Source organism: Aptenodytes patagonicus, chromosome 17 (genome assembly GCF_965638725.1).
Source record: "Aptenodytes patagonicus chromosome 17, bAptPat1.pri.cur, whole genome shotgun sequence".
Taxonomy (NCBI): Eukaryota; Metazoa; Chordata; class Aves; order Sphenisciformes; family Spheniscidae; genus Aptenodytes; species Aptenodytes patagonicus.
In genome coordinates, this window is record NC_134965.1 from 10,280,090 (window position 1) to 10,292,125 (window position 12,036).

The window sequence follows — 12,036 nt, forward strand, 5'->3', positions numbered from 1 at the left end:
GTCTAAGTCTGATCGTCTAAGGAAGGAATTAGCAGCGTATAAATCGGCTGCTGCTTGAGATTTTTCTGTTTCTGCCATACATAACCATTCATATAAATGATCACTTCAGCCTTTCTATCTTCTCCTTTCTGTTTCCTACAGTATTTTGGAATACATTTGATTTAGTATGCCAGAATAATTTTTTAATTGAATCTCAGATTTTTATCACGAGCGTGTGAAATGGTTGAATTACTTGCTTTTACCCACACTGTATGAGTGAACCTGAGCCAGGCTAACAGATGCAGCCAGAAATAGCAGCAGAACCCATTTCTGTTCTTGAAAATGTAGTGTGACTTTGCTTTCACTTGAAGTAATGTACTTGTATTGATTTTAAGATTTAACAATAGTTTGTTGTGGTAGCTGGTGTGTAAAATATTATCAAAGTGTTGTATAAACTTATCCTTTAATGTAATAAAAAAATTCTTCAAGGAAATTTTATCACCTATAACGTATACAAATACAAAAGTAATTATTATAATTGACCGTTCGTGTCTGTGTGTTTAAGCCTGGGTCACAACTGTCATGATATGCCTCATTAGCACAGCTCTGAAAAGCTACACCATTCAAAAGGAACATATTTGGAAGGATGTGCATCTGTGATAACATAATTAACATGATAAAATAATAGGGCTGTTGTCTAAGAGATGAGCATCAGATTCTCAACTTCAAGTTGGAATGTAATAGATTTTATTACAAAAGTAGTGTTAAATGAATATTGGTTTTCTTATATAATGAAATTACTGGTTTGATCTCCATTTTACTGAGTACTAACATCAATAATCTTGGAGAAATTAGTGTATGGCCCTTCCGTATTTCATCTTGTTTCCTGTTTTGTCATTAGTCAACAGTTAGCCCCTAAGGCACATATTTTTAAACTTCTAATCCAGCATGCGTCTTTCTTTCAGATCTGTAATTTCAGATAGATACTCTTCGGTTTTGTGTTTTTAACACATAGAACTGGGTCCCATGATAAGAGCCCTGTGTGTAACTTTCCTAACCATCAGAATAGGAGATCTTTCTCTTGATATTGTGATTTCGTCTATTAACCAGTTTTATATGACTTTCTGCTAGCCTGGTTTTTCAAGGTGTGAAAATTTGCACTGCAGAGGTATTTTATGGATTGCAACTGTAATTTCGGAATAAGATTCTAAATAACTGGTCTGGTTATAAAGCTTTGGGCAGAATTTTTAGGTTCCTGTGAATTGCTGTTAAACCCATGTTGCCATTTGGCTAGAAGTACATCCCAATTAGTAACCCTTCTATCTAGCGGTAGCAGTATGTAAGTGATTTTTTTCTTTTTTTTAAGTCAGTCGTAAATGATTAGTCCAAAAGAGTAGCATAAAACTTCGAACTAGTCCCCTGCAGGAGTCGGCTGGAGGAAATTAAAGGATCAACAACATAAGGGAAGCACTGAGGTAGGATTGTTCCAGGCTGCAGCCACAGGCTTTCACATGCACTCAGGAAATTGACTTCATCAAAAGCCGAGGATGCAGGCGTGAGGATGAGGAGGATAACGCAGGTGATGATTCTAAATCATGGCTCAGTATCACATAATTTTCCAAGGGAGAGGGTTCCTCCCCACGTCAAAAAAAGCAGGTTTTTCTGTATAAAAATTGAATCTTCTCCTTATGAATTATATAAAAGTTCAGCACAAATCTGAGCTATCAATCTGATATAACTTAAGAAATAATGAAGACTCAGTTTCCCCAAAATAATATCAGTTGGATGGGTTTTTTGCACAAGTAAAAGAAGGAGTCCCTATAAGCTCTGCTGCTCATTTCAGAGTTACTGCTCTGTGCCCTGTGTGTGTGTGAGCTGTAAAACCAATGACTCAGGAGTGCTTGGGACTTACGGTCAGGCAAGGCATTTTCTTTAATGTCTTAAGTAAATTAATGCTGCAGAAATGTGGATCTTCTGGGCCCGAGATGAAGCTGAAACCTTTCTAGTGGAGCAGGAAAGAATCACAAGAGGGGAAATGCATAAATCTACATCTGGAGCCAAGTATGCTGGGAAGGCGTAAAGAGATGGGGGAGCAGGAGTGCCAGAGCAGGGCTGAGAGAGCAAAATTCCAAGGGGAAAAGTGGACGAAAGAAAGAGGAATGTCCCAGGAATGAAGCTCTCATAATGTTCAAAACTTTCATCAGAAGTAAAACACTGGAAGGCTATAATCCAAATAAGGAAATTAGAACAAAAATTAACAATATTCAGCTATTCAGATGTCAAAAGAAATAGCAGAGTTATTGGTGTTAGAGGTTATTGCCAAGAGGGAAAAACTCAGCATGCCTTGGGTAATTAAGCTTCACTGGAGAGCATGGATCCCTTCTCCAGGTAAGAAATGCTTTTATAACATGGCATCTTTTGCTATTGTAATTAAACACCATGGGCTATTCTGCATATGAAGTCTTAAACGCTTTAGTCCTTTATCATGGGATTTTACTGGCCAGGCATGTGTGTTCTTGTGGCAAAAAGCACTGACTGCTATAAAAAAGAAACGTAAACATTTCTTTTTATTACTTGACTTGCTGTATTTTTATATATATTGAGCCAAATTCATCCCTTGTGTAGCTCAGTTGAAACCAATAAGGATAGATTTGGCCCATGTCTGTATGAGAAAGGTGGTGACAATTAAAATATATTGTTTAATAATGAGAGCTATGGTAGTGAAGTGTCTTTGTGTCTATGAAATTATACACCACGACACCACGTTGCCAGTATAGAGTGGGACTAGCAAAACATATAAGTCCAGTTTCTGATGGAAAGGCAAAAGCACTCTAACTTTTATTATTATGATTAAATATCACAAAGGTATTTGAACAAGACTAATTTAGGTAACATCTCCAGAAGTCTCATTTATAGTGTAGTATTTTACCATAGAGCAAGCCATTTTAAAATATTTCTTGAATGTTATTATATGTGGCTATCAAGGACAGTATGACTGGCTGTTATTAGCGGTAAGTAAAAGAACAGTTTTTATTTCATTTATATTTTAGTCATTTTCAGTAATATTGCAAAAAGGAACATACCCTATTAAATGAAACGTGTGGACAGCCGTTATTATCACTTTATATTGGTAATTTTCAGTTATTCCTCTGTGTGAGGCATTGTACCAACACATGAAAGACATTGTTGATGCCCTGAAGATCTGAAGATCTTGCCTGTTTCGGCAGTAAGATATCCAAAGCTCATTGCACAGACAGCCAAGTCATCTGTGCAACAGCAGAACAAATTAGTTTTGTTTGGCGCGCGGGCATGGTGGGCCATACACGGCAACTCTTCTTTGTATCCCTGTTGATAAGTTAGAGTGACTTTTATAAGCCAAAGCCTCACTGTACTGTCTACTGACTTTTATCCTTCTACTGAAGGTATTTGGGAAATGGCTATTCATGGCCAGTAACCATATCCCTAATTCCAAGCTCCCCATGCGTGCTGCCAGGAAGCCTGGCTCAGCTTTGCTCCGCGTCGTAATTGTCCCCAGTATTTGGTCAAACACTTTACTGGGTGCCGGGTCGCCTTCTTGCCAAGAGGGTGGGAGGGTGAGAGGAATAACGAGAACGATTTCCCTCGGGCCTGGAGGGCTCAGGAAAAGGCTTTTACCCCAGGGGCCCCCTGCTCCTTCCCCTCTGCTCTGACCCTTTGCAGCTGCCGCTGGGCTACCTGTCAGTATGCTTTAGGAACTGGGGGTGGGAAAGGTCAGAGTAATAAGAGGACAGATATTTTGTTGACCCAAGAACTGAACTAGCTGTTGATGGCCCTGCCCAGGAGCATAAGGAAGACAGCAATACCTAGCCTACTTAGCTAATGGACTCCAGCAGAAAAGGTAGCTCTTAAATGAGGCTAAAGATATAAAATATTACAGATGGAATGAGTTGCTCAGTTCCTCTAATGCTACTGGTCTTCTAAGGAGTCTCTGACCCCCCAAAAATGAGGGAGACAAAAAACACAGAACAACAAAAAATCATTTTTGCTGTACTTATTGCTCATTCTGAATCTCTTTTATAGAAATCTGGCCTTTGGCACTGAACTCAGATAATATTTTATTAGAAGAAAGCATGATTCACTGAAATGGTGCGCTTCAGTATCTATAGAAAGGAAAACTGGGAAGGACACAAAAGAAGCTAGACTGTGGAAAACCAATTCAAGGAACCATTGCCACACAAAAAAAATCTCAATCTGCAGTAAGAAAGAACAGAAAGGAACAAAATATTTCCAAGGAAACATCTGAGCATAGTGTTGGAGCCAAGTAAGGAATTATTACTATATTAGCCTGTCAGAAAAGGGTCATACAGTATATGTGGAAGGAGAATACCCTGTCATTTTGAAATTAATAGGAATTTTTTTATTAGTATCAATGTGATGATCAGGACTGGCCCATATACCCGTAAAATTGAAACTTAACCGAAGAAATAGTAAGAGATCCCAGGAGGAAGGGGATGTTTAGTCTGTCTTAAATAGGATAAAAGTTACTTTTCTCCTTTTTTGCACATTTTCAGAGACCTATTTTTCAAACTATGAAAAGCATAGCTGTGCTATCCATAGTTCTTTACATATTATGAGAACAGAAGTGGTTAAAACAAGTAAACTTGGAGAACAACCTAAACCTCTCGCCATAACACTAACGTTGTTGACTCCACACTAAGTGATATCTCAGGGTACACAATCCATAGTCTCATCCAATACTGCCAAACTTTGCAATACGTGAGTGCAGTAAACTAGGGTCCCAATCTCAATTACATTGAACTGTGAACCTCACCTTATACACTGCGTGTAACTGCACTCGGGTCGCTTGCGCGCAATCACAAGCGCATGCATTCACCAGTGACAGATCCTCGGGCAGCTCGTTTGCATGTTGCCAGTTGCTTTTGCTCTTTGGCAAGAAGAGGAGTTTTATATTTATTTATTTATTTACTCTCTCTCCTTTTTTTAGTTTTCCAGTTCACGTTTTCCTTGTATTTAGTTCCTGGCCACTGACTTCCTGCTTCCCTTTCTTTTGCTGTTTATAGGATGAAAATTAATTTTCAGACAATCTAATTAACTACTTCTCAGAGGTGAGTGAATATTATTTTCACGTTATGCATGAGAGAAGCAAAGCAAAAATTAAGTAGTTCACTAATGGCTGTAGACTGAATCATTGCTGAGTATATTAGCATTTGTAAATCCTGAATTTCACTGGAGTTCTTAGTCTGCAGTTGAAGGTGTTTTCTCCTTTGAAACCACAGCTAAGAGGAATACAAGTAAGTACGGATTTTTAGCTTCACACGTGCTGATTTGCACTAGTACCTGGTCTAAATGAGGACTTAGTAGTGGCTTCTTTGCATCTATAACTCAGCTTAGCATTTTTTAGGAGGAGTGAGCTATGTCTGCACCAGGCGCTAAAACACCCGGTGAGCTAGCGGCAGCACATTCGGTCGCGCTGTGATCATGCTGTTATGCTTTAGCGGGACGTGCCCTAGCATGGGATGTGCAGGATCGGTCCTCGGTTCCCCTGGGTCCTCAGAGCTTCCGGGTATTTCTGTTTCTAGGTTCTTGAGTTAATGTCTCTGCTGCTCCTGAGTTTCTGTATCACACCGGGGAGGATGGTCAATGGATCCATCGAGACATCAGTATTCCAACACTCACTTGCCTCGCTCTAAATATCCTGTATATGTTGAAGTATGAGATTTGCCCTTTTGCTTTTTCAAGAACACCCCTCCAGCCCACTTGCATTGACACCTTCCAGTCTTGAAGTGCCTGGGCAATATTTATACAGGGAGTTAAACCCCCTTTCTCCTTACGTGTTACCGATGAAGAAATGTAGAAAAACAGCAGGTCATCCAAACATTTATGTAACAGGCATGTGCTCAGTTCTAACACTGAGTGTAAATCTAGTCCTTCTCCGTGATACTGGACAGAAATCCCAGTGGAAGTTTTTTCCTGCCTCTAACCTGTCTACTTGACTTCGTAATGATAAATGATGGGAGGGAAAAGGTGAGGGAGGGGGGGAAACTATCTAAGCTTTGAACTGGTTGTGGCTTAAGAAGGATGGGAAGGAAGAATGCAGATTCATTTAAAACAGGATTTTTACATGGCTAAAATCCTTGGTATGTTTCTTCTCTTGGTCACTTTTGGCGTTCTTATAAGTAAGTCTTAGACCAAATCCTTACCCTAAGATGTCTAATCAGGTAAGACATTGTGGCTACTTTTATTTTTTACTTTAAACTGAATTGATTACCTATTCCTACTTCCATTTTTGTCCTGCACGTAGTTGTCCAGTAGCCATCACCTTTGCTTTCAGTCTAGGTATCCATTGCATGCTGACTGTTTCATATTACTTCTGATGCACAAAGCAAACTCATCACCTTTCCAGGATGTCTCATGGTTGATTCCTCAGGTCCAGGGCAATCTGCTCTAAAGTTTCAGGCTAAAGTGAGTGCTTGGATTTAGTGGGGATAATCAATGGTTTGAGACTTATTCTTCTTATGTTTTGAGCTATCCATTTGTGTATTAGGTTCGCAACTGATATTAAATACAACACAATGTATTAGATTCAAGATTTTATTCTTCTCTCAGTAGCTGCTCAGATGCACGGGGCATGAGTAAACCATAATTTGCAGAGTGTGGCTGTGTCATCCATCAAACTCAAATGCGCTCTGCCTCATACCTAAACTGTACACTGCACAGCCAAGGCTGAAAGCTGGGCTTGTTGAAAAGATTAGAGGGCTGGTCTTGCTATACTGAAGTCTAGAAAAGTTTTCTTATTGACTTCAACAGAAACAGGACTGAGCCTTATGATTTTGGCACGAAAATATGAAAATATTCTTTTTCATCTCTGCTGAACACTGAACTGCAGCACACATTGTTGTCTGCCTTATGTAAGATAGAGTCTGTTAAGGAGAAATAGTAGTTTTGCACATATTGTTCTCTGCACATGTTGTTCTCTAGTAAATACTTGTTAAAGGATGCATCCATTCCTGCTGGCAGTGTCTAAGGCTGTCTAAGTACACAAATTTGGCCCAGTTGCCTGCTATCAGTGTAAACCTCCCAACTAGAAGCTACATTTGTCAAATTTTGTCTTTCAGAATTGTTAAAATCATTGGTGTCCAAGTAGACGGTGCCGACATTCCACACAAGTCTCTCTTTTTAAAAAAAAAAAATTCCTCCAGTTTGTAAATACAACCCCAGTGAAAATATTCATCAAAACTGTAACAATGTATGGCTGAAAGACAAAAATTAGCATTTGCTGAAAACTAAGGAAAATGGCAACAAAAAATACAGATTAAAAATGTTGGCATTTGCAGAATACTCATTCAAACCTCTTACCCATCAGTATTTTTCTGTGGAACAAGAGCCTTTTGACCTGTTGTAGCTATTCCTCCTGTTTTCATTCCAGTGGGAATTGCTTTTCTTTTCTTAAACAAGTTTCTAATTAAGAGAAATCAAAATTATCCTGATTTTAATTGAACTAGCGTTATTAGCACTTCGCACTAATTAATATACTTTTTTATTTCCTTCTCTCAGGACCCGGTTCCAAAGGTGGACTCAGGCTCAGGAGTGCAATTTTCAGCCCGGAGGCGCCTTGCTGCACACCCTGTGTAAATCCACCGTGACATTTGAAAAGTCAGTCTCAAAAATAGTCAGACAGGTACGTTTGCTGGTCGTGACCGGAATAATGGTCTTTCTGACAGAAGGCAGGTATGCAGGCTCGCTTGGCAGCCGTAACCACCCAGCACTATGGCACCAAGCTCCAAGGGTATTAACTTCCCTTGCAGTTACCCAAGGAGTTTCTCAACAGGGTTGAGCAGCCCATGCCAAGTTTAATTTTAAACTTCCCTTTGGTTTAAATACAACACAGGCTGGTCTATACTGCACAGCGCTGGTGCAAGGAGGGGCTGTGAATCCTAGCCTGAAGCTGCCATCTAAATGCCAATGCCTACAGTGACTGTTTTATAGGCAGAGCCCGAGGGGCGGTTTCTCTCATGACAGTGTTTTCACATTAAAATACAGTTCATGTTGGACAAGGCTTTTTGCTTTTGTTGTACCCTTCCCAATATTTTCTTCTCTTTCATTTTTAATATTGATCCTGTACTTTGTGGAAAGGAAATAATTTCAAAACCTTATTCTCTCCAGCAGCAAGTCACGGACTCATGATTTCTCTTCCAGCCTACCATCACAGCAATAAAACCCCTCAAATCACATAGAATTTAGGCTGCCTCTTGTCACAATCAAGTGCATGGCATCTCCTTGGAGCAGGTCCTTAAATTAAAATATTGCAAATTTTTTGTTCTTCAAACACTACTGCAGAAACATGAGTGGCCGAGGAGAGAGGATTTTTTTTTTCCCCTCCTGCTGGAATTTTTCACTATAACCATCCTCGGGGGAGTTCTCATCTTCAAAAGAAACATTCTTTCTATACAAGCTGCAAAAAGAATTATTTAATGACATCATAAATTAATACAGAGAGGCACAAATTTTCCAAAATGTGGACAGAGAGAAAAAAAAATTAGTGTTTGCCAAAAACACCCCAGCTCTTCCAGACTTAGGCCTCTCTTGAGCCTGTGAGCTGCCAATGATACCAAATTGAATGGTGGGGCTTTTGGCATGACTTAAGTTTAGCTTGTTTAAATTTTGGCAAATATTCGTATTACTCACATACTCAGCAAGCTGATACAAATATTTGTTCTGTTTAGAGTGAAGTCCAAACTCGGTGCTGGCATAAGCGCTGCTGGACTCGGTGGAACTACGCTTGCTTGCGTCAATATTAAATTTGGACATCTACCTTAAAGAAAAACAGAATAAAAAAATCCCCTAGCCTTTTAGGTACGGATTAGAATACATCAACGGAAAACAGACCTCGTCTGTAGCCAAGTTTTCCTCGCTTGCTAATTTTTGCCTTAATCTGATTTGAAATGGACCTAGTTTTTCTGCACTCAGATTGCCGTTCCTTGTTACGATGCAACAAGCCATCTAACCAGAGCTACAGTTGAAAAAGCCTCCACACATGTGAAGTTCTCCACATTCTTGAGAAGTAAAAGCTGTTTAAACTGTAGTAAATCAAGCCCTGACGCAGTAAGCATGCTTGATCTATTTTAATGCTGTGCAGGTTGTTGGGATTTTTTTTTAATGATGTCTGCAGTTTAGTGTTTCTGATTTGAAAAACAAATAGACCATTAACTTCCTGCTTCCAAAACGGGCAGGTCCCAAATCCTCAAGGATACTTCGATGTCGCTGTGCTCTCTGTTTCTGAATGCCCACAGCTGGGCAGCACGCTGCCAGGCAGGCATCACTGGGAACGACGCTGCACAGCCGGGTGCTTGACGGGGAGTCGCACGCTCAGCAACTGCCAAACCTACCCCGTCGTGAAATGCAGAAGAAATGAAGTGGAACCTGGGTGCCTCATCCGGCCAGCCCGGTGCTGCCCGCCTTGCCCATGAGCTCGCTCTTGGGATCGGATACATGAATCAGGTTAGAAATTTTGCGATGTAAAAACCCCGCCCCAAAACCAAAATAGAACAGCACATTTCCATTCCATAAATTAAAACAACCAGAATGTGCTTCGGGGATGTGCTAGCTATGGATCTGTGCTCAGGTTGAATGTGATTTGTAAGCTGACCGCTATTTAGTGCTATCTAAATGCTTTTGTCAATCTCGCGTAGAAGAGGGATCCCACTAACTTAACTTCAGCCATTTAGAAATGGGAAATCTAGTCTAAGTGGCTGAGCTAGGTTCCTCTCTCAGTGGAAAAAGATCATCACTAGAGAATGATTCATCCCGGTTTAATCTAAACGTCTGATCTCTCTCCATTGACTATAAAAGGAGCCCAGATGACCAGATTAGCATATATCCAAATTTTGCACTTTTATGTGCTAACTCAGCCTTTTACAATCAGGTCCTGTGGTCGCAAATATCATGTACTATTTTTATAACTAAAAGCTTGTTATTTGCCACAGGGTTTCACAGAGCACTTGCTCAGCTCCAGTGGCTGGCTTGAGACTGAGCCTCTGCTGTGCCCTTTACAAAGGCTGACAGCAGTGCCTGCTGTGTGCTCGCAAGTTAAAACTTGGATTAATTACGTGTGCAAGTCTCCTCTACATCCCCTGCATTAACTGAAAGCTGCTGGAACAATTCTTATAGGAGTTACTTTTAAAGCTGCCTTAAATCAATAAATACTGCACTGGTGAGAAGAAGGTATATGAGAAATGGTTAAAAATAGAAGCAATGATTATTCATTAAAAATGACATTGTTATTCTGTTAATCATATTTGTAAAACAGGCAAAAGATCCAGTCTAGCTTGTCATTTGGACTCTGGGCTGCTGACCCCATTAATTTTTAGGTTATAGTGGCAGCATTTGTCTCGTTTAGTGTTGATTCAGTGTCACGATGAGGAATGAACTGAGCATTTCAAATAATGGTTAGTGACACCCTCAGACCTCTCCCCCCGCCTCCAACCCCTAATTCTTCACTATTGTTGTTGTAACTGATCTGCACATAAGTACAGGAACATCGTTTTGGTGCTCTTGTTATCAGGCCAGTGGCTGCTTTTAACTTAGCCTGGTAGTGCTCGGTGTATTCAGATCAATTCACGTGTCCGTTAAAAAAAAGAAACACGAGATATCACAAACAAACCAAAACCCCTTAGTCTTGCAGTGGGCAGTTACAGTTTGGCGGTGTAGCTATGAGACGGTAAAAAAAGGGTCAAGTGTGCACCTTGGGAAAGTGTGAGATTGGTATAATTGGACAGTAGGAGACAGAAGAAAGACGAGGCAACCCGTAATTCACCACGGAACATTTTTATACTCATTATTGAAATGCACCCAGAGACAGCTTATAGTAGTAAAATGACTTTATGTTCTGATATGTAAAATAAAATGTCCATGCTATGTAACAAACATTTAAAAATTCCATACCACCTGTATCTAATGTGGTTTCTAATAAAGATTTATCTGTAGTATATATGTTTTTTATCTAACCAATTCTTAGTTTTTACATCAAAGGTGTGTAATAAAAAAAAAATCTTAAATAGATGTCTTTCCAAAAAAACCTTGCAACATTCATTTTTATTAAGTATTTCATTCGTAAAAAGCAAAGCTGAATTGGACACGTGGCCTGCATTTGTGATATATATATATTTTTTATATATATATATAATATATATATGTATATAAATAGCTATTCAGCATGCAAAAATTGTAGTGATTTCCAAAATCTGATTACAAAATCCACACCGGTCACACACACACTCTGCTGAATGGGTGTATGAGATTGTCCTGGTTGAAACGTGACCTCCACTTTAGTGGCCTCAGGGTTGTCTCACTGCAAGCAGCCGCCCTCATCCATCAGCCTCTCTTCATTGGAATGGATTCATCAAAACACAGAAGTACCTCCCGACTTCCAAATTTGTATTTCAGCTTTTTGCCTTTGCCCATTTGGGAAGCGGGGGGCGGGAAAAACCCCGCTGTGCATGACTAGAGCTTAAATATTGCGCTCTTTAGTGGAACCAAACTCCCAGCATCACCTTTGTGTTGCCATCCCTTGGACAGCATCGCCTGGGAGCTCAGCAGGATGGACACACTGCGGACCGGAGGAGGACGCATCCCCGCTCAGGAGCTTTTCAGGTGAAGGCAATGGGAGTTTCATTCCAGAAAGAGCGCAGCTTGCTTTCCCAGGCGAGGCCGTTTCATGCCGTGGCTGTCGGCTGAGTGATCCCTCCTTACCTCGTGGGGACACTCTGGTAGGCAAAGCCAGCGCTGAAGGAGTCAGTTCAAGATACTTCCACAGTAAACAATAGTAGCAATGCATACACTGGTTACAGATTTTCACCTGTTCTACAAATATTTGTACACTGTAAAGCCTGACAGGTAATGGGAACTCATCCCACCCCATCCCACAATTAAGAAAATATTCCTCTATGCCTCCTTTATGCTGAAAACAATTCTTTCCGAGTTAGCGGCAAAAAGAAAAAACATAGCACAAAAGGCATGTTTCAGCTGAATACGAAAGAAATCAAGGACCAGCAAATACAG